Source organism: Salvia splendens, chromosome 11 (genome assembly GCF_004379255.2).
Source record: "Salvia splendens isolate huo1 chromosome 11, SspV2, whole genome shotgun sequence".
NCBI classification, from domain to species: Eukaryota; Viridiplantae; Streptophyta; class Magnoliopsida; order Lamiales; family Lamiaceae; genus Salvia; species Salvia splendens.
This window is the reverse complement of record NC_056042.1, coordinates 26,244,740-26,264,268: the sequence shown is the minus strand read 5'-3', so window position 1 is coordinate 26,264,268 and position 19,529 is coordinate 26,244,740. Positions and strand designations below refer to the sequence as shown.

The window sequence follows — 19,529 nt, the reverse complement described above, 5'->3', positions numbered from 1 at the left end:
TCTGGTCCTACGCACCGCAATAACGGCTGGAGGTAAGACTTTCTAAAGAGGACTCCTTCATGAAGTTCGTACCGAAGTGCTCGGCACGTGATTTTCCGAGCTTCTCTCTTATCCTCGGGCAATTGTCCTTGATCCAGATACTGCAAGATCGGCGTCATCCAGTTCGGCGAGCTGGATACTGAATGTACCTCGGCTTCATCAATGCTTCGATGCATTAATTCTTCCGCCTTTGAGCTCGGATCTGAGGCCAATTTACTTAAGGCATCTGCTCGGCTATTTTCCGCTCTGGGAATGCGGATTATCCGAAAATAGGAGAAACTTCGGCTGATGCTTTGCGCTTTGTCCAAATACTTCTTCATTCTCTCGTCACGAGCTTCACTTGTACCCAACATGTGATTTACTATGACTTGTGAATCACAATGGACTTTGAGAGATTTGACGAGCAGACTTTGCGCTAACTGGAGTCCGGCCAGGAGGGCTTCGTACTCGGCTTCATTATTAGTAGTGGGGAATAGGAAACGAAGTGAGTAGGTTACCTCGTGTCCGTCGGGAGCGACAAGTAAAATACCAGCTCCACTTCCCATCTTGTTTGAAGCTCCATCTACGAATCCGCTCCAGCAGTCCGGCGGCTCTACTTCGGATTCCAAGGGCTGTGCTAGTTCGGCATTGGCAGAATTCTTCTGTTCGGCAATAACAGGAATTGCTTGATCGAACTTCGCTTCTGCAAGAAAATCTGCCAAGGCTTGTCCCTTGATGGCTTTCCGAGGTAGATATTCAATTGTGTGCTCTCCCAACTCTATAGCCCACTTGGCGATTCTGCCTGATGCTTCTGGCTTGGTCAAAACTTGCCGAAGAGGTAGATCGGTTAAGACGCATACCTTGTGAGCATAGAAGTATGGCCGCAGTCTCCTTGCTGCATTTACTAACGCCAGAGCAATTTTTTTCCAGAGGTTGATACCTTGTTTCTGGACCTCTTAATGCTCGGCTTGTAAAGTAGATGGGAAACTGCTTTAGGCCTTCTTCTCGTACAAGCACCGCGCTGATGGTTTGATCCGATGCCGCTAAGTATAAGAATAGTACTTCAGCTTCGGCTGGAGCAGAGAGAATAGGAAGCTCGGCTAGATAACTTTTGAGCTCGTCAAAGGCCTTTTTCTGCTCGGCTCCCCACTCGAACTTTGGTGCCTTTTTCAACACCTTGAAGAACGGCAGTTGCTTTTCGGCTGCTTGGGAAAGGAATCGACTCAGTGCGGCTAGACATCCGGTTAGCCTTTGCACGTCATGTATGGACTTCGGCATTGCCATGTTCTGAACGACTTGAACTTTTGAGGGGTTTGCCTTGAGTCCGTCTTTTGAAACCCAACAACCCAGAAACTTTCCCGAATCTACCAAAAAGGTACACTTTTGGGGATTAAGTTTGAGGTTGGCTTTCTTGAGCACGTTGAGAGTGGACTTGAGGTTGTGCTCGTACTCCGAGGTGCTTTTGCTCTTGACGACTATATCGTCAACATACACTTCGACCTCCTTTCCAATCAGGTGCCGAAAAAGCTTGTCTACCATCCTTTGATAAGTGGCTCCGGCATTCTTTAAACCGAATGGCATCTTTTTATAAGCGAAAATGCCGAAATCAGTAATGAAGGCTGTCTTTGAAGCGTCAATCTCATCCATTAAAACCTGATGGTATCCTTTGTATAGATCAAGAAAACAAAAAATTTCAAAGCCTATCAGAGCTTCTACTTTTTTATCTATGTTCGGAAGGGGATAGCAATCTTTGGGACAGTGCTTATTTAGATCGGTGAAATCTATGCACATCCGCCATCCTCCTTCCTTTTTCTTGATCATGACAGGATTGGCCACCCACGAAGGGTACTTCACTTCGAATAACACATCCGCCTTCAATAATTGACGGACTTCGTCATGGATGACTTGACTTCGTTCTGCCGCAAAGAGTCTTTGCTTCTGTTTTATCGGCCGGACCGAAGGATCAATATTTAAACGATGAGTGATTACCTCGGGGGGCACTCCGGTCATGTCCAACGGAGACCATGCAAAGACGTCTTTGTACTCCTTGAGGAGCTGGATGGTTTTTTCCCGAAGTAGAGGCGTTCCCGCGAAGCCGATCTTAACCGTTCTGGATGGATCGTCTTCGTACAGCTGAACTGTCATCGAGTTCGGCTCATGTATGACTTCGGTCATCGCCTCTGACTCCGGCTGCTGTGATTGCTATGCTTGGTGGTGCCGATCTGACTGCTCGGCACTTCTAAGCGCAATTTGCAGACATTCCTTTGCTCTCTTTTGGTCACCTCGGATGACCGCTATCCCTCCTTTAGTAGGGATCTTGATGGTGAGGTGATAAGTGGAGCAAATGGCCCGAACTGTGTTGAGCCAGTCTCTTCCCAGGATGACGTTGTACGGGGACCGAGCTTTCACCACGAAAAACTCAATCATCGTACTGGAGCTAGTAGGCGCTTTCCCCACCGTGATCGGAAGGCTGATAATACCTTCAGGGCGGGTGTCCTCCTGGGCGAAGCTCTTCAGGGGAAGCGGAGCCGGACTGAGCCGAGCTGGGTCCACTTCTAGTTTGTCGAAGCACTCTTTAAAAAGAATGCTGACTGACGCTCCTGTATCCACAAACACCCTGTGGATCAGTTTGTTTGCCACTCCGGCTTGGATGACAATGGCGTCTTGGTGAGGAGAGATGGCCGGGACGGGATCAGCATCCGAGAACGTAATCACTTCGTCCTGCTTCAGCCTTTTATGCGTTGGCTCCTCTCGATTGGAGCCTCTGCGCTCTGACTTCAGGGACGACTTGGTCTTCCCGGCAGGGAGAGCGTCAATAGTCAGGATTACTCCATCATATTGCGGCTCGTCATCGTCTTCGGGATCCGGCTGCCTTTTCGGATCCTGAGGGGCGCAGTTCGCACCTCTCTGCTTCTTATTCTTCTTTGACTGCTTGCTTTGGTATTTTTTCAATGTCCCTGCCCTCACAAGAACATCGATACCTGCAGCCAAGTTTCTGCACTCCTCGGTATCGTGACCGTGGGTCTTGATGGTAGGAGCAGTAGTTATCCTGGGGTCGGCGCGCGGCTGATTTCGTCATCCGCTTTGGCTTTTCGAACAGGTCAGAGTGCAGTTCGAAAATTTCCGCTCTTGGCTTGTTCAGCAGTACGAACTGAGCGGGCGGCTTCTCGGGATTGAGACGGGGTCCCAATCTGTCTTGCACCGGAGTCCTTTGAATCCTTTCAAAAGGAGTTCGGCGAGGATGTCCCTGATCGCCAAAAGGAGTTCGGCGAGGATGTCCCTGATCGCTATGATCGGGCTTCCTCCTGTCTCCTCGGGACGATGAGCTGTCTAACGACCGTTTGCGACGGTCTGCCTCATCGGCCCGGGAGTACTGGTCCGCAATGTCCCACATTTCCTGAGCTGTCTGCGGACCGCACTCGACGAGCTTCCTGTAGAGCGCTCCGGGCAGGATTCCATTTTGGAATGCCGAGATGACAAGCAGATCGTTGAGATCGTCTACTTGCAAGCATTCCTTGTGGAATCTTGTCATAAAGTCGCTGATTTTTTCGTCGCGACCTTGACGAATGGAAAGCAGCTGAGCCGAAGTGATTCGGGCTTCCGCTTTCTGAAAGAACCTCCTGTGGAAGGCATCCATTAGATCTCGGTAAGATCTGATGCTGCCCTGGGGGAGGCTATCGAACCACCTTCTCGCGTTCCCGATGAGCAGCTCGGGAAACAGCTTGCACATGTGGACCTCGTTGAGACCCTGGTTCGCCATGTTATATTGATAGCGCCCCAAGAAATCGTGAGGGTCCACGAGCCCGTCGTAAGTCATCGACGGAGTTCGGTAGTTCTGTGGTAGGGGAGTTCGGGTGATGTCGTCCGAGAACGGAGTCTTCAGTGCTCCGTACACGGCGAATCCGATATCTCGTCGGTATGGAGGAGATTGAGTTCTCCTGTGATTCCGGTACCGAGGAAGAACAGGAATATGTCGGGGTTGAGGATTCTTCTTCCTGGAAGACACGGCACTACTGCGGTAGTGACTTTCATGTCTGGATGAGGAAGGAGAATCCTCCGCTTTCGTCTTCGGCTCTTGGCTCTTCTGCAGGAAGGCTAAGAACTCATCCTGCTTCTCAGCCAAGAACAGCTTGACAGCCTCATTCAAATCAGGCTGCTGGGAAGACTCAGTGGGACGATTTTTGGAGCGGCCTGTTCCTTCGCCATGAGAACTGGTGGTGGATTTATCCCTAGGCTGTTTTCCAGACCTATGGGATGGATTGGCTTCCTCCTGGTTCTCACGGGCAGGAATGCGGGTACTCTGCGATCTGGTATGCATTTTTTTGGGTGGAAAAAATGGATCAAAAATTCGCTTTATCACAAATTTTGTTCTCTGCTTCCCACAGACGGCGCCAGTGATGAATCCGCGAATTTCTGATGTTCGTAAATGCTGGTAGAGAATGAAGATTATGACACAAAGAATTTACGTGGTTCGATTTACTGAAGTAAATCTACGTCCACGGGAAAAAGGGAGGGCAAGATTGTATTGCTTGATCTGTTTTCTACAGCTTACAAATACAAACTTGCTATTTGCTATATGGTGTTTTATCTCTAGAGAGCTTAACCTTCTCATATCAGATCTAAGTTCTATTTATATCTTGGACTAAGATCGTGGCTTGCATCACCACCCTAAGTCGTGGATGTCGTGTAGGTCATGGCCTAAGATCGTGGATGTAGCGTAGGTCATGGCCTACGATCGTGGCCTGAGTTGACACCACGTGGTAGTGGGTGTGTTGGACATCCTGTATGGGTCCACTAACTCCTTGTTCGGTCGAATACTGAGACCGAACTGCTTTGGTTGCCGATCTGAGAGTAGAGCTTGATGCCGACCTGAGAGCAGAGCTTGATTGGTTGGCTTTTACCGAGCTGTAGGCTGAGGCCGAACTCTTTGGTAATGCCGAACTCATACTCCTGCTTTGGTTGCCGATCTGAGAGTAGAGCTTGATGCCGACCTGAGAGCAGAGCTTGATAGGTTGGCTTTTACCGAGCTGTAGGCTGAGGCCGAACTCTTTGGTAATGCCGAACTCATACTCTTCCTTGGGCTTTGGGCTGATGGTAATGCCGAACTCATACTCTTCCTTGGGCTTTGGGCTGATGGGTCGTCATTGCTGTTGGGCTTGTTTAGTACGCACCCCATCAGTTTTATACACTGTCAAGACGCCCCTTTTGTGAGCTTGTACAACATTGCTGTCGATTGTGCTCAACGCCTTCCTGCTGTGCCCAGCCTGAGCAGTCACCTTCATCCCCCCTAAGACAGAGAAATAGACAAGCAATATCTTAGTTAGATATTCAAGATATGCCACAAGATTCTATTTTTCTCTCATCGAAAAAGTGAAAATTGAAACCTTTTACAAATTTCATATTACCATGAATGTTTGAATGTCTGATCATGCCTTTGAAATTGTCACTTGCTCCATCCATATTCTCTCTTCTGTCTTTCAACACAAAAATATGAGTATATTTGAGAGTGATGAAGGATAATCACATTCAACTATCTCTCTCTCTCTCTGATACAGAGAGAAATCTTTGCCTTGTTGAATGCTGCTTCTGTTGAATTTCTGAAGGGTTTTTTAATAAGAGAAGGTATGTGTATGTTTTAGATATATTTGAAAACAACGGCTAGTGAACGAAATTGGTTGCGGTTGCACGATGAAAGTTGTTCCATCTTAGGACTAACGGTGATTTTCTTAATTTCTTACTTAGATTCAAGTCTAACTAACCACCAATTATGGCATCTGATTTTTTTTTCAAAACACCCTCATTAATTAATTTTCTTACTTTATTTCTCATTAAAATGCCTAATTCCCGGATTGTTTTTGTTCCGTAGTCAAACAATAATTAACTTACTTGACTCACCCTTTGTTTGTTCAATCCACAATTCGTTTTTGGTTATTTCTTGTAATTGTAGTTTTTTTTGTATGAATAAACAATTTAGATAAAATTTTAAACTTTTTTCAAATAATAGTATTTTTTTTGTTTTTTTTTTCAATCTCATCATTTTTGTACTATTGAATTAAAATCATAACCTTACCGTGATTCGCAATTGTTCCATAAGATTTGGTTTTTCAGTGAAATCAATGTTACCGTGGAAGCCGAAGTTTCCAATGTGGAAAAATGTTGGTTTTTCAAAACGTTATTATTTAGGTAGACTTGAAATGATGTCGTTTCATTGCTTTAATCAATTTTTGGGCTTATTTTTCTTAATTTGCACTATTTGAGGTTCACAACTTTGATTCACGATTAAGGTTCACAACTCAATACTACATGGAAGCGGGATTGAGGATCACAACTCCCAAGCCACAATTTGGACATTCAAATGATTGAATATTCACAATTTGGACTTTCTCTTGGACGATTGTAAACTGTACCAGTAAAATAATGGTTCAATTCAAGACTTGATCAATTACAATCTAAAAGTTATCCAAAACAATGATTTTCTAAAATAAATACTCCATCCATCTGTCACGGAATATAAAGGAACAGAAGTAGAAAAATTAGTGAAAATATGGATCTCATTTTCATTGATATGATTTTTATAATTAAATATTTAAATATGAGTGAAATGAGTTAGTATAATATTTCTATTTACCAATATAGTAGTAAATGTGAAATAAGACATCCAATAACAAATTTTCTAAAATAGCAAAATGAGACATTATCTTACAATTAAAGGGAGTATAATACATATATCAAAATATTTGAATATAGTCACATTTTATACGATTTAACGGGTATTTGGATATTGATTTTTCCGTTATTAATTAGCACTTAGAAAGATCATATATGATCAAATATTTAAAATCCGAGTAAAGTTAAAAGAATGTATTTAAATACTACATCTTATATATTTTATTAAATGAACAATTTATTAATTAAGTAAAATATGAAGTTATGAACACAAGCACTTGGTATAGTTGGCAAACACGTCGATGGGCAACGAGTAAGTGTCTAAAACAAGCCATTAAAATTTTAAAATCCCATTGTGATATGGAACGATTAAAACTCCAAATCCAGCATAAAAAAACCATATGAGAGACAAATTTCAATTTTTATGTCTATTAAAGACATATAGTAAACGTGTCACTTAAAATCTGTGTAGTTCGATCGTTGATATGACAAAGGTGGGGTTATTACCTGGTACAAAAAAAATGTATCACCAATGTTTCAATCTAATACAAAAAGTTTTAACTTTACATATTGTTGAAATGGTTTATATCTCACTCAAAAGTTATGTATTTCCATTGATTTACAGCCTACTATATAGTAGAGAGATTATACAAATTAAGGTAAGATTTACCCTAGTTCATATTGCCTTATTACACGGTAATTACATTAATTCCATATCAATCTCCTTGATCCTTCCCTTTTGATTGATCTTCTCTTGATTTCTTTCCAACACTCCCCCTCAAGTTAAGTGAGGGGATCATCCAAGCTTAACTTGCCCAATGCTTCATGAAAGCTTCTGGAGTCCACTGCTTTAGTAAGGATATCAGCTAGCTGGTCTTCTGATCTTACAAATGGTAGTTCCACAACCTTGGCCTCAATGTTGTCTTTGATGAAGTGCCGATCGACTTCAACATGTTTCGTCCGATCATGCTGCACTGGATTCTCAGATATGCTGATGGCTGCTTTGTTATCGCAGAAGAGCTTGCAGGGTCCTGACGGCATCAACTCCAACTCAGTCATCAGCCTTTTTAGCCATAGGATCTCAGTCAATCCACTCTTGATCCCTCGAAATTCTGCTTCAGCACTTGACAAAGCTACCACCTTTTGTTTCTTGCTTCGCCAGGGTGACCAAATTTCCACCAACGAATGTGAAGTACCCTGCGGTTGATTTTCGATCATTTGGGTTTCTGGCCCAATCGGCATCTGTAAATCCGTATATGTCCATATGGCCATGCTTCTTAAACATCACTCCATGTCCCGGAGTTCCTTTTAGGTATCGAACGATCCGCATCGCTGCTTCCCAATGAGCTTCTTGAGGTTTGTGCATGAACTGACTCACCACTCCAACTGCATATGCAATGTCAGGCCTCGTATGGGATAGGTAAATTAGCTTACCAACCAAGCGTTGGTACCTCGTGCGATGTATAGGTTCTGCCCCTTCTACTATCTGTAGCCCATGATTCTGTACCATAGGAGTATCTGCTGGCTTACAATCCAACATCCCGGTTTCCGCCAGTAAGTCGAGTACATATTTCCTCTGGTTGATGAAGATTCCCTTCTTTGATCTCAAAAACCTCTATCCCCAAAAAATACTTCAGCAATCCAAGATCCTTCATCTGAAATTCTGAAAACAGGTTCTGTCTTAGCATCTTGATTTCTTCCTCATCGTCGCCAGTGAGGATCATATCATCTACGTAGATAATCAGGCAGGTGATCTTTCCGTCCCTCTTCTTTAGAAACAGGGTGTGATCAGAACTGCTCTGCTTGTACCCGTACTTCTTCATTACTTCTGTAAATCTTCCGAACCATGCTCGTGGTGATTGTTTCAATCCATACAGTGTCTTCTTGAGCTTGCAAACTTGCCCACCTTTGAAATCTTCAGAGAAACCAGGTGGGGCTTCCATGTATATTGGCTTCGAGAGTTCCCCATGTAGAAAAGCATTAGTCACATCGAACTGGTGCAGAGGCCACTCCTTGTTTGCCGCAATAGAAAACAGGACTCGGATAGTGTTCATTTTGGCCACCGGGGAGAAGGTCTCCGCATAATCAACTCCGTACATCTGGGTGTACCCCTTGGCTACTAACCTCGCCTTGTATCTCTCAATTGATCCATCAGGTCTCCTTTTGATGGTAAAGACCCACCTGCATCCTACAGCTCGTACTCCTTCTGGTTTGGTACACACTTCCCATGTCTCGCTCTTCATCAGGGCACTCATTTATACCATCATTGCTTTCCTCCAATGAGTTATCTGCATTGCCTCTTCTGCTGTTTGAGGTATTTCCTCTTCTTCATATAGGGCGGTCGTGAATGCTTTAGCCATTTCAGTGAGATTAGCCTTAGCAAGATTGGCTATTGAGTATCTGTTCTTAGTTCCGATTTTCTCCGGACTGTATCTTCTAGGTGGAATTCCTCGAGTGCTTCGTTGGGGAAGAATATAACGGCCAGTGTCTCCATCAATGGCAGTGACTTCCTCCGTCTCTGTCTCAGGATTATCAACCATAGATGTACTTTCAAGTTGGGATTCGGGGTTTACCTCAGATATCACTGGAGGAGGATTGGACTGTAGCGTGGTTGGCTGAGGAGGGTCTACAGTAGACGTGACTTGCTCGGCGGTGGCGCTAGCTTGCTCTGTTGGTTCCGCCTCGGAGCTGCTTGATTGAGGCACCAGCCAACTTGGGGGTCCACTTATATCTCCTAGGCCACTCCCAGTACTCTCCCCCTGACCCCGAAGTTGGGTTTGATAAAAATATTCGCACTCAAGGAAATTACAATTCATGGTAGTGACTATTTTCCTAGATGATGGATCGTAGCACCTATATCCCTTCTGATTAGTCCCATACCCAAGAAAAACACATTTCACAGCACACGCAGAGAATTTAGTTCGTTCGTGTTTCGGGATATGCACATAGACAGAACATCCAAAAATTTTGAGCGGAAGAGTGAGGGGTTCAGGGACCTTCGTCTGTTTTGAAAGAACTTGGAGGGGTGTTTTCATATCAAGCACTTTTGTAGGAAGTCGGTTTACAAGATAGACCGAGGTAGCCACTGCCTCTGGCCAGAGGAACTTTGGGACGTTTGAATCAAAAAATAAAGCTCTAGTTATTTCAAGAAGAATTATATTTTTTCTCTCAGCTACCCCGTTTTGTTCTGGCGTATAAGGACATGAGGTTTGGTGTACTAACCCGTGTGTTTGAAAAAAGTTTTCCATGTCTTTATTGACAAACTCCCTCCCATTATCCGACCGAAGGACCGATATGGTTTTGTGAAATTGTGTCTGAATCATTTTAAAAAATATGACAAATTTTTCAAACACTTCAGATTTATTTCGCAGAAAATACACCCAAGTCATTCTTGTGCAATCATCAACAAACAGAAGAAAATACTTAAAACCATGATCACCAGTAATAGGCGCAGGGCCCCACACATCAGCATGAACTAGAGAAAAAATATTTTTAACACGCGTATCACTGGATTTAAACGATTGTCTATGATTCTTAGCAAAAACACATGACTCACAAGAAATGTCTTTTAAGTGCGAAAATTTTGGAAAAAGCAATTTAAAATAACCCGCAGATGGATGACCCACTCTTCGGTGCCACAACCAAGCTTCCCTATCAGCAGATCCGTGAGCAAGCATCGCGGCGCTACCTTGGTGAGCTATCTCATCCACGTAATAGAGGCCTTGACGCTCAGTGCCACGCCCAATTATCCTCCTCGTCCTGATATCCTGTAACACGCAGAAATTCGGGTGCATCAGTAAGGTACAATTCAGTTCCTTAGTCACATGGCTAATAGACATCAATTTGTGACTCAGTTTGGGTACATAAAGACAGTTCTTAAACTTCAAGCTTGGGGATATCTCAATTGTTCCACTTCCATGTACGGATGTTAATTTCCCATCAACAGTTTGAATTTGGCTTTTAGTTGCCTCGTTAAAAACGGAAAAATCCTCCCTATCATAGGTCATAGTATCTGTGGCCCCACAATCAAATATCCATTCCCCACTGCTACCCTCTAATTTTTTCGCCATACATGCAATATGAGTATTTTCAATAGGTGCAAAATAATTAGAGCTAACATAGGAATTTTCTGAATTCTGGGGGTCTTTTTTCGGAATACTGACTCCTGGGGGACTAAACTGCAATTTATTAGGCTGGTGGGGTTTATGGCATAATAAAACAGAACCTTGGGGTCTTATTTGGGATTTTCCGAAATTGGGGGTTTTAATAGCAAAAGGGAGAATAGGGTTAGGATTAAAAAACCCTAACCCTTTACCTATCGATCCGCCGCCCCTCCTCACTTCGGCTACCGCTGCTTCGCCGATGGTTCCTCCTCTGTTCTCCGGTCGGCCGTGAGCGTCGGTGGCCTCCTGGTTGCCCGCTCCGGCCGTAGGAAACAGACCCCCTCCGTTGTCGGTCATTCCGATGGCTATCTTTGCCATCGCCTTCTGATTCTCGTCCCACCATTCGGGAAATCCGACGAGAAGGAAGCATGTTTCCTTGGTATGCTTGTGCTTTCCACAATGCGTGCACCACAATTTCGATTTGTCCACCTTGAATGGCCGTCGATTTGGGGGGGCGGCTCCTGTCCCTGTTCGGTTTGACGGAAGTCCTCCTCGCGGTTGGCTCCGGGCTGCGAATCCCAGTTCGATCCCGCTGCCCGATGATGAGTTGGTGTCATTGGTTGCGCTGGCTGACTCGGTGGAGATTGCCGGCATCACCTTGAGCCGGGCGGTCTCCCTTTTGATCCAGCCGTATGCGACCTCGGCTGAGGGCCACGGACGGTCTCTGAGGACTTCTCGTTTCATCTGGTCATACCTCGGATTGAGCCCGGTTAAGAACTTGAACAATCGTCGGGTTTCGACGTATTTTCGGAATTGTCCGATTCCTTTGTCACAACAAGTGACGGGTTGGTCTTGGCATCGATCCACATCGACCCACGTTCCATGTAAGTGCCGCCAATAAGTCTCGAGACTTTGTTCTCCTTGCTTAACGTTTTCTGCTTTCTCCTCCAGATCGAATAGTAGGAATGGATCCGACGTGCTCTCAAAGGTCACGGCGAGGCTCTTCCATAAGGCCTCTGCCGTTTGGTGACGATGACGATATCGGTTTCGATATTGTCCAAAATCCACGAGAAAACGATTAGGTCCGTTTCATCCCACTCCGTGTAACCGGCCGTTCCTCGTTCGGGCGGTGGCGGGTTGCCGTTGATGTGTCGGAGTACCCTCCTACTCCCAATCTGAATCTTCATGAGCCGCTCCCATATCGGGTAATTGGCTCCATTGAGCTTCACTGCTACGGTAACATTCTTACTCACCCTCAGTTTGTGATCGTCTGGGATGATTGGTTTATTTTCGGTTCCCTCTGCCATGACTTGATTTTTTTTTTTGCCTTAGGTCGGGAAAGGTTATTTGGCGGTGATGATATATTTTCTAAGCCTTTGCTCTGATGCTATGTTGAAATGGTTTATATCTCACTCAAAAGTTATGTATTTCCATTGATTTACAGCCTACTATATAGTAGAGAGATTATACAAATTAAGGTAAGATTTACCCTAGTTCATATTGCCTTATTACACGGTAATTACATTAATTCCATATCAATCTCCTTGATCCTTCCCTTTTGATTGATCTTCCCTTGATTTCTTTCCAACACATATTCCATACAAAAAGTTTGCTTAATATTTTAAATTGATACATTCCGCCAAATCTCTCTAACACCGTTAATTCTCTTCTTTTTTTCTTCCTATTCATTCCCAAATTAAGAAATTAGGATTTCACTGTAAATTATCAATGTGAGTAGCAAGAAGAAAAAGATTAACTGTGTATTCCGTGAAATTACTGCGAAGAACTCAAGATCATTCTTCTCTCTCTAGATTCATGGTTCTACCCTTTCTTTTTATTGCGCACCATCTGTTAATGCATAATTATAAATTTTTTACAAAAGCTTTGGAAAAATTTAATTGGGTGTGATAAAAAATTTTGTCGGGAAGAAAGGGAGAGGTATAGATTGGTGGGCTGCTTCGTATGTGTGTGAGCAACAGAGGAGGAAATGTTGCAGTGATAGTGCAAATGGCAAATATGTTATGATAGAGTGCTTTTCATACAAATATCTTGTAGTAATACTTTCCATACTGGTAGAGGAATATATATATCTCTACTTTTAGAATAAAGAAAAAAATATATTGAGCCCTAAATATTTTTATGCTTATATTTTTGTGCCTTTTATGTTTATATATATATAATGGATGAAGATTTGGGGAATTCTTATTCTGATATTAAAATGGACAGAGATTTGGGAATGAATAGGATTTGACGGAATATATCAATTTGAAACACTAAGTAAATTTTTTTATGAAATATGTACCCTTAAAATTTTTTGTATTAAATTGAAACATGGATGATTCATTTTGTACATAATATATAATTAAATTGAAATATGGATGATTCATTTTGTACGTAATATGTAATTATCCCGACAAAGGTAGCTAACTTAAGTTCTTATAGACTATGCTGACTTGAATTTGAATTTCGTTTTAGAGTAATTTTCAAGTTATTTTTTTAAATGTACGTCAAATAGCACAAAAAAAATAGTAATTGAGAATCAAACTTAGGCCAATTGATTCCAAATTTCCAACCATAGAATTTGATTCTTGAATTCACCTAATTTGACTAAGAGAAATTGATTTCTAAAATCATAAACTTTGCCTAAAATTTGCTATTTCACACAAACTTTAAAATTGGTAGTATATAATATCTCAAACTTTGCAATCTGTTTGGTATTTCCCACGGCATGTCTATTACCATATTTGACTAACTTACGAGACTTTTTTTTATCATACTTAATTAAATCAACGTAGTTTTCAACATGACTTTTTATCCTACATGTTATGAACTTAAAAAGTGATTTACGATATCATAAAATGTATCACTGTTGTCTACGTAAAATAAGATTTTGATGAATACTCCCTCTGTCTGCCATTAGGAGTCTCATTCCTTGGCGACACGAGTTTTAAGAAATGTTAAAAAAATGTGAGTGGAATGAGTTAGTGGAAGGTGGGACCCTATTGCTATTTATAGTCAAAGTGAACCGGACTTCTATTCGCGGACGGACTAAAATGGAAAAACGGGACTCGTATTCGCTTTAACAGACGGAGAGAGTATATCTTATATGAGTGAGTATGGGAAATACCAAACAAAATGCAAAGTTTGTGATATTATAGATCAATTTTAAAGTTCAAGAAAAATACCAAATTTTAGGCAAAGTTCATGATTTTAGAAACCAATATACATTTGATTAAAAAAAGGCCCCTAAAAAGTTAGAGTACTACCGTCTATTACAATTAACTGGTCATGGTTGTGTAAATTGTCAAAAAGAAGATACAAACAGCTAGTACCAAGTACTCATAACTTGGTAATTGCTATTACAATAAATGAGTGAACATTCCTAGATACATTAAATTAGTGATAGTTCCTAGAGTGATGGAGATACATTCAAAACAAAAAAAAATACAATCTAAGCTATTCCTCTATCTTTGCCACCATGTTCTATCTTCAATACAATGCCTCTCTCGATTACCATCTTTGAGATGGTATCAGAGCAGGTTGTAACGGTGTGGGACTCAGAAAATTCTCATCACCGTCCCGGATATACCTTTCCCGGCCCTTTTTTTTAAACCTGCAAAATCAGAAAAATAGTCATGTCAGAATCTGACTCAGAAGCTACAAACACCAACCCAACCACTGATGAATTTCTCAGGGGAGTTCGCTACCCAATTGGCCGAATTCCTTAGGCAAATCAATATACCACCAAAAGCTCAAGAACAGCCCCTCCACCCTCAAATCAACCAGAATCTTTGGGGGAGGTACATCTACAAAGCAAATTGAATGGCGACAATTATTCCCCCTGGACAACCCTGATGGAACACGCAATCGGAGGGAAGGGTCTGTCGTCTCACATCGATGGAGTTACAGATCCTCCTCCAACTAGTGATCCCGGTTATCCGAAATGGAAGCAGAGAGATCATTGTTGCTTCAACTAGATTATAAACAACATCGAAGCCAATCTTGTCAATGAAGTATCACAATACGCAACGGCCCGAGACCTATGGGGGGGGGTCTGGCCATTACATACGGAAGTGGAACCGATCCGTTCCAAGTTTCAGACCTGCACAGGCAAGCATACAACATGAAGCAGGGGAATATGAGCCTTGAGAATTTATGGAATAAGTTCTGGAAGCTCTGGATTTCCATCGACGAAATGGATCCAAATCCGATAGATACTCCATCAACTATTCAGAATTACAACAGCAACACTCAGAGGCATAGATTATATCAGTTTCTACGGGCTTTGGATGAAAGATACGATACATTAAAGAGAGAGATCTTAAACAAAGATCCACTGCCCACTGTACAAAGTGCTTACGGACTGGTGAGACGCGAATCGGCTAATGAGTGGGTCTATAAACCCTCAGGCGATCCACAGGAAGCCGGAATAGGTGCCGGATTAGCAGCATTCAACCGAAGTCGACCACCACCCAAATTCTCTGCAACTCCGACCGACAAGAGCAAAATGACGTGCAACCACTGTGGTAGGAAGAAGCACACGACGGATACCTGCTTCCACCTCCACGAATTTCCCGAACGGTGGGAAGACATGAAGAAAAACAGACAGAACCGGAATCGGAGCGGAGGAGGCAAAGCAACGGCGGTGGTGACCGTTGGGGACCGTGCTACCAATGCCGAGAACTCGGCGGGCAACGTCGGTCAGTCCAGCATGGCGGGGAACGGCGGCGGGCAGCTCAACGGTCCCGGTCCCGGTCGCCATGGTTTTGTCGCGGCGGGGAACGGCGGCGAGGAGAAGAAAGCCGTCGCATCGGTCTGGTTGCCAGGGTCTGGTCGGAAGGTAACCCGGCGCCGACGGAACGTCGACAGATAGGGAGGCGGAATTGAGGGCTGGAGAGGAGAAAGGGGTGGAGGCGGCGCATCAAATTAGGGTTAATGGGGGTATTTATTGTTGGGGTTTGGAGCCCCTTGCACAGCGGAAGACTTGTACAAAACAAATAAATCAGACGTAGGATCTATTTGACAGATTATGAGATTAATCAATTCACATGTTAACACAGAATTGCATGCTAGAACGCAAATAATTCATGCTTAAAGAATATAAATCCTAAATCATGAATTCTACGGTTTAGAGTTACCGATTTGATTCTCCAAAGAATCGTCGATTGCTCGCGCCTTCTCCACGATGATCTTCAATACTAGACCAAAAATCTTCTGACTGGTGTCCCGAACTGTATTCCGACATCAGGGTGGGCTGATCTTATCGAAACACTAGGACTCGAATAAAGAAGACATAACTTTCTCACGGAGGAGGAGCTGAGAGAAATTTTCGTCCCCTACACTGTAGAGAGATGGACGAAATTTTTTTTTCTTAAAAAATTGTATTTTCTGTCTCTTTTATTCTCCTATTTATAATAGTTACATATTGGGCCCAGTCAGGGATCTATGGAAGGTTTTGGATATGGGCTCCCCCAATTAGCTTTTTACTAATTAAATTGAACCCACAATACAAGCTTATATTGGAATATTACGAGCAGCCACTACAGAAGTAATATTGAACTCCCCATCCAAATCCGAAATTATAAGTATTCCGGGTTTCCATTTTGTTTATTATTTATTTCCCGTGCTTAAGATATAAATTTCCTTTAATTGATTAAAGTCTGCTATGTACTTAATTAATTAACATCTTATTAAATCAAAGAGTGGACTTAGCAAGAAACATTATTTATTATTCATGGAATAATTAAATTCCAACTGGCCAGTTTTCGAATAATAAAACCTTGTTCAAGCTCCTCCTGAGGACATTATCAAACGAGACTCACCTCGTGCACGATTCAACATAATAGCAATCCTAGCACCGCTAGATAATGATCACCACTACCCAATATACCTGGATCGTTGGGTGACGAAAAACCCGCACCTTTGGTAAGTCAAAGTAGTAGATACTCAATGTCGTATGCGCAATGCTAACGTATGTAGATTAAGAAATTAATTATCAAGACCTCGTCTTTCAGTAGATAGCATAAAGACTCGTCTTGCTGTTAGATCCATTCAGTGCTATGCCACACCAACGTCATCTTATTTCAATAAGGCTTAGAAATAATCGGACTGACATTGCAACCTTTCACGATAGGTAGCCAAAGCCTATCTAGGTTATGAAATTCTTCTTTTCTTTTGCAAAGCATTGCTTAGAACCGACTGTAGTACCTTAAAGTGAGCGCAGCCCACGACCAGTCTACTAAGCAAAAGACTTAGGCTTTGTTTACTTCTTATGCATTTAAATATTTATAAAATATCTTATAAACGCATAAGCAAATACAATGTAATAATATATTGATTCTATTCGTGCAAACTGCTCGAATGGTACTGAATCGGGTCAAAAGTAGATTGTAGAGTTTTTTCCGTACACAAGCAAGATTCTATTCGTGCGAACTCGCTCGAAACATGCTTTTCAGTATACTAAACCTAACATTTATACCCCCAATTTTCCTAAATTCGAAATCCCCCTCCCCAAGAACTCTTCTAAATCCCCCCAGGCCCATCGTTTTTAACCCTACCCGAAATCACCCCAATACTTCCCCAACATCCCAATTTAACCCCAATACCACCACAACATCCCAAATTCACCCCAACATTTCTGAAAATCCTAATAATGCCCCAGAGAATTCCAAAAATTTCCCCGTCAAATCAGACGATATGTTCTTTCAACCTAATATCCTGTGTCACAACTCTTTTAAAGCCTTAGCCTTTACCTCATCCACCATAGTCGAACAAAAGGAGAACCAATGGATTTTTTACTGTGGTGCTACTGACACGATCTCCTCGATCCAAATGACTTATTCACAATGTTTAAGCCGATTAAAACCTATGTCCAAACTGCCGGGGGGGATTTAGCTCGAGTCGAAGGGGAAGGCACTATCAATATTTCTCCAACTCTCCGACTCTCTAACTGCCTCTTTATCTCAACTTTCTCACACAAATTATTATCCGTCAGTCATGTGACAAAGGAGTTAAACTGTAAATTACTGATGCAACCTTGTTTTTGCGTGTTACAGGATACCATGACAGGGACGATAGTTGGGCGAGGTACTGAACGAAGCGGACTGTACTACGTGGATGAGATAGCTCAACAAAGTGCAGTGTTACTAACCCGTGAAGCAATTACAACAAAGGCTTGGCTTTTACATCGTCGATTAGGGCACCCTTCTATAGGATATCTGAAACTAATGTTCCCTACGATGATCTCTAGTTTGCACTCTCTTGATTGTGAAACTTGTCATTTGGCCAAGAGCCATCGTCATTCTTTTAAATTGAATAATACTCGAGTGTCTACCCCATTTTCTCTGATTCACTCTGACGTTTGGGGTCCTGCTCCAATCAACGGGGGTCAGGGTCTCCGTTATTTTCTCCTGTTTATCGATGACTTTTCTCGTATGACTTGGGTCTATTTCTTAAAAAATATGTCTGAGGTTTTTGAAAAATTCACCCAATTCTACAGTATGGTCCAAACCCAGTATAAACAAAATATCCAAGTCTTACGGTCCGACAATTGGGGGGGGGTATATAAATGCCAACATGAAAACCTTCTTTGTTGACAAAGGGCTTATCCACCAGACTTTTTGTGTATATACATCTGAACAGAATGGGGTAGCAGAACGGAAAAATAGGTATATCCTAGAGATCACCAGAGCTCTCCTCATCGAGTCAAAAATCCCCACATCTTTTTGGCCAGAAGCTATAGCCACCTCTGTGTACCTTATGAACCGTCTTCCAACCGGTATCCTCAACTTCAAAACTCCCATCGATACATTTATCAACCATGAAGCCATACAGAAACCAACCTATCTCACCCTTGATCCGAAAGTCTTTGGTTGTACAGTCTTTGTCCACATCCCAAAACATGACCGTACCAAATTCTCTCCTTGTGCCGTTAAATGTGTTTTTCTCGGGTATGGGGTCAATCAGAAAGGTTATCGGTGCTATGGCCCTATAACTAAGCACATGTATACTACCATGAACTGTGATTTTGTTGAGGGTGAATACTACTACAGCCAATCTAGCGGCCAGGGGGAGAGTCAACCACATAGTCCAATTAGCGACCCACTAAATTGGCTATACATCCCAGAGGACACAATCCATCAGCCGAAACCTATACCAGGGGAAACCGAGAAAGGGGGGAGATGAATCAAGGGAAGATGAACCCATTCTTGGCACAGAAATTGATCCAATCGAGGAAACAAGCCATGCCAACGAGATATCAAAATCCACTAGTCAGGCCGCAGAGTTTGGAGACTTCACCCAACTATCAACTCCGTCTTCGAATCCTGAGGTAAACGATTCTGCTGAACTCAACACAGTTCCATTAGAAATCACTAACACTAACAGGATAAGCCAAGAATGGGACAGTGAAAAGCGGTACGAACTACCACACAGAAGTGCAAGGGGAATCCCTCCCAAATGATACTCTCCAGATTGGAAAGGAAGGAAAACAAAATATTCAATAGCAAACATAGCTCAAAGATACCTCACAGAGATGGCCCGAGCATTTGAGGCTGCCCTGTATGAAGAAGAAGAAATTCCTCAATCTTTCCAACAAGCTGTTAAGCACAAACATTGGAGGGAAGCCACGAAGAAGGAAATTGATGCCCTGATCAAGAATGGAACGTGGGAAAAATGTAATCTACCAGAATGGAAGAAACCAGTAGGATGTAGGTGGGTTTCACCATCAAAAGGCGTGCAGAT

At 42.7% G+C, this 19,529-nt stretch overlaps 1 pseudogene; it reads right to left on the bottom strand.

The window, feature by feature from the left end:
• LOC121753835 overlaps positions 1-5,478 on the bottom strand; it is a 37,649-nt pseudogene extending 32,171 nt beyond the window's left edge.
• Positions 5,479-19,529: the final 14,051 nt, after the last annotated feature.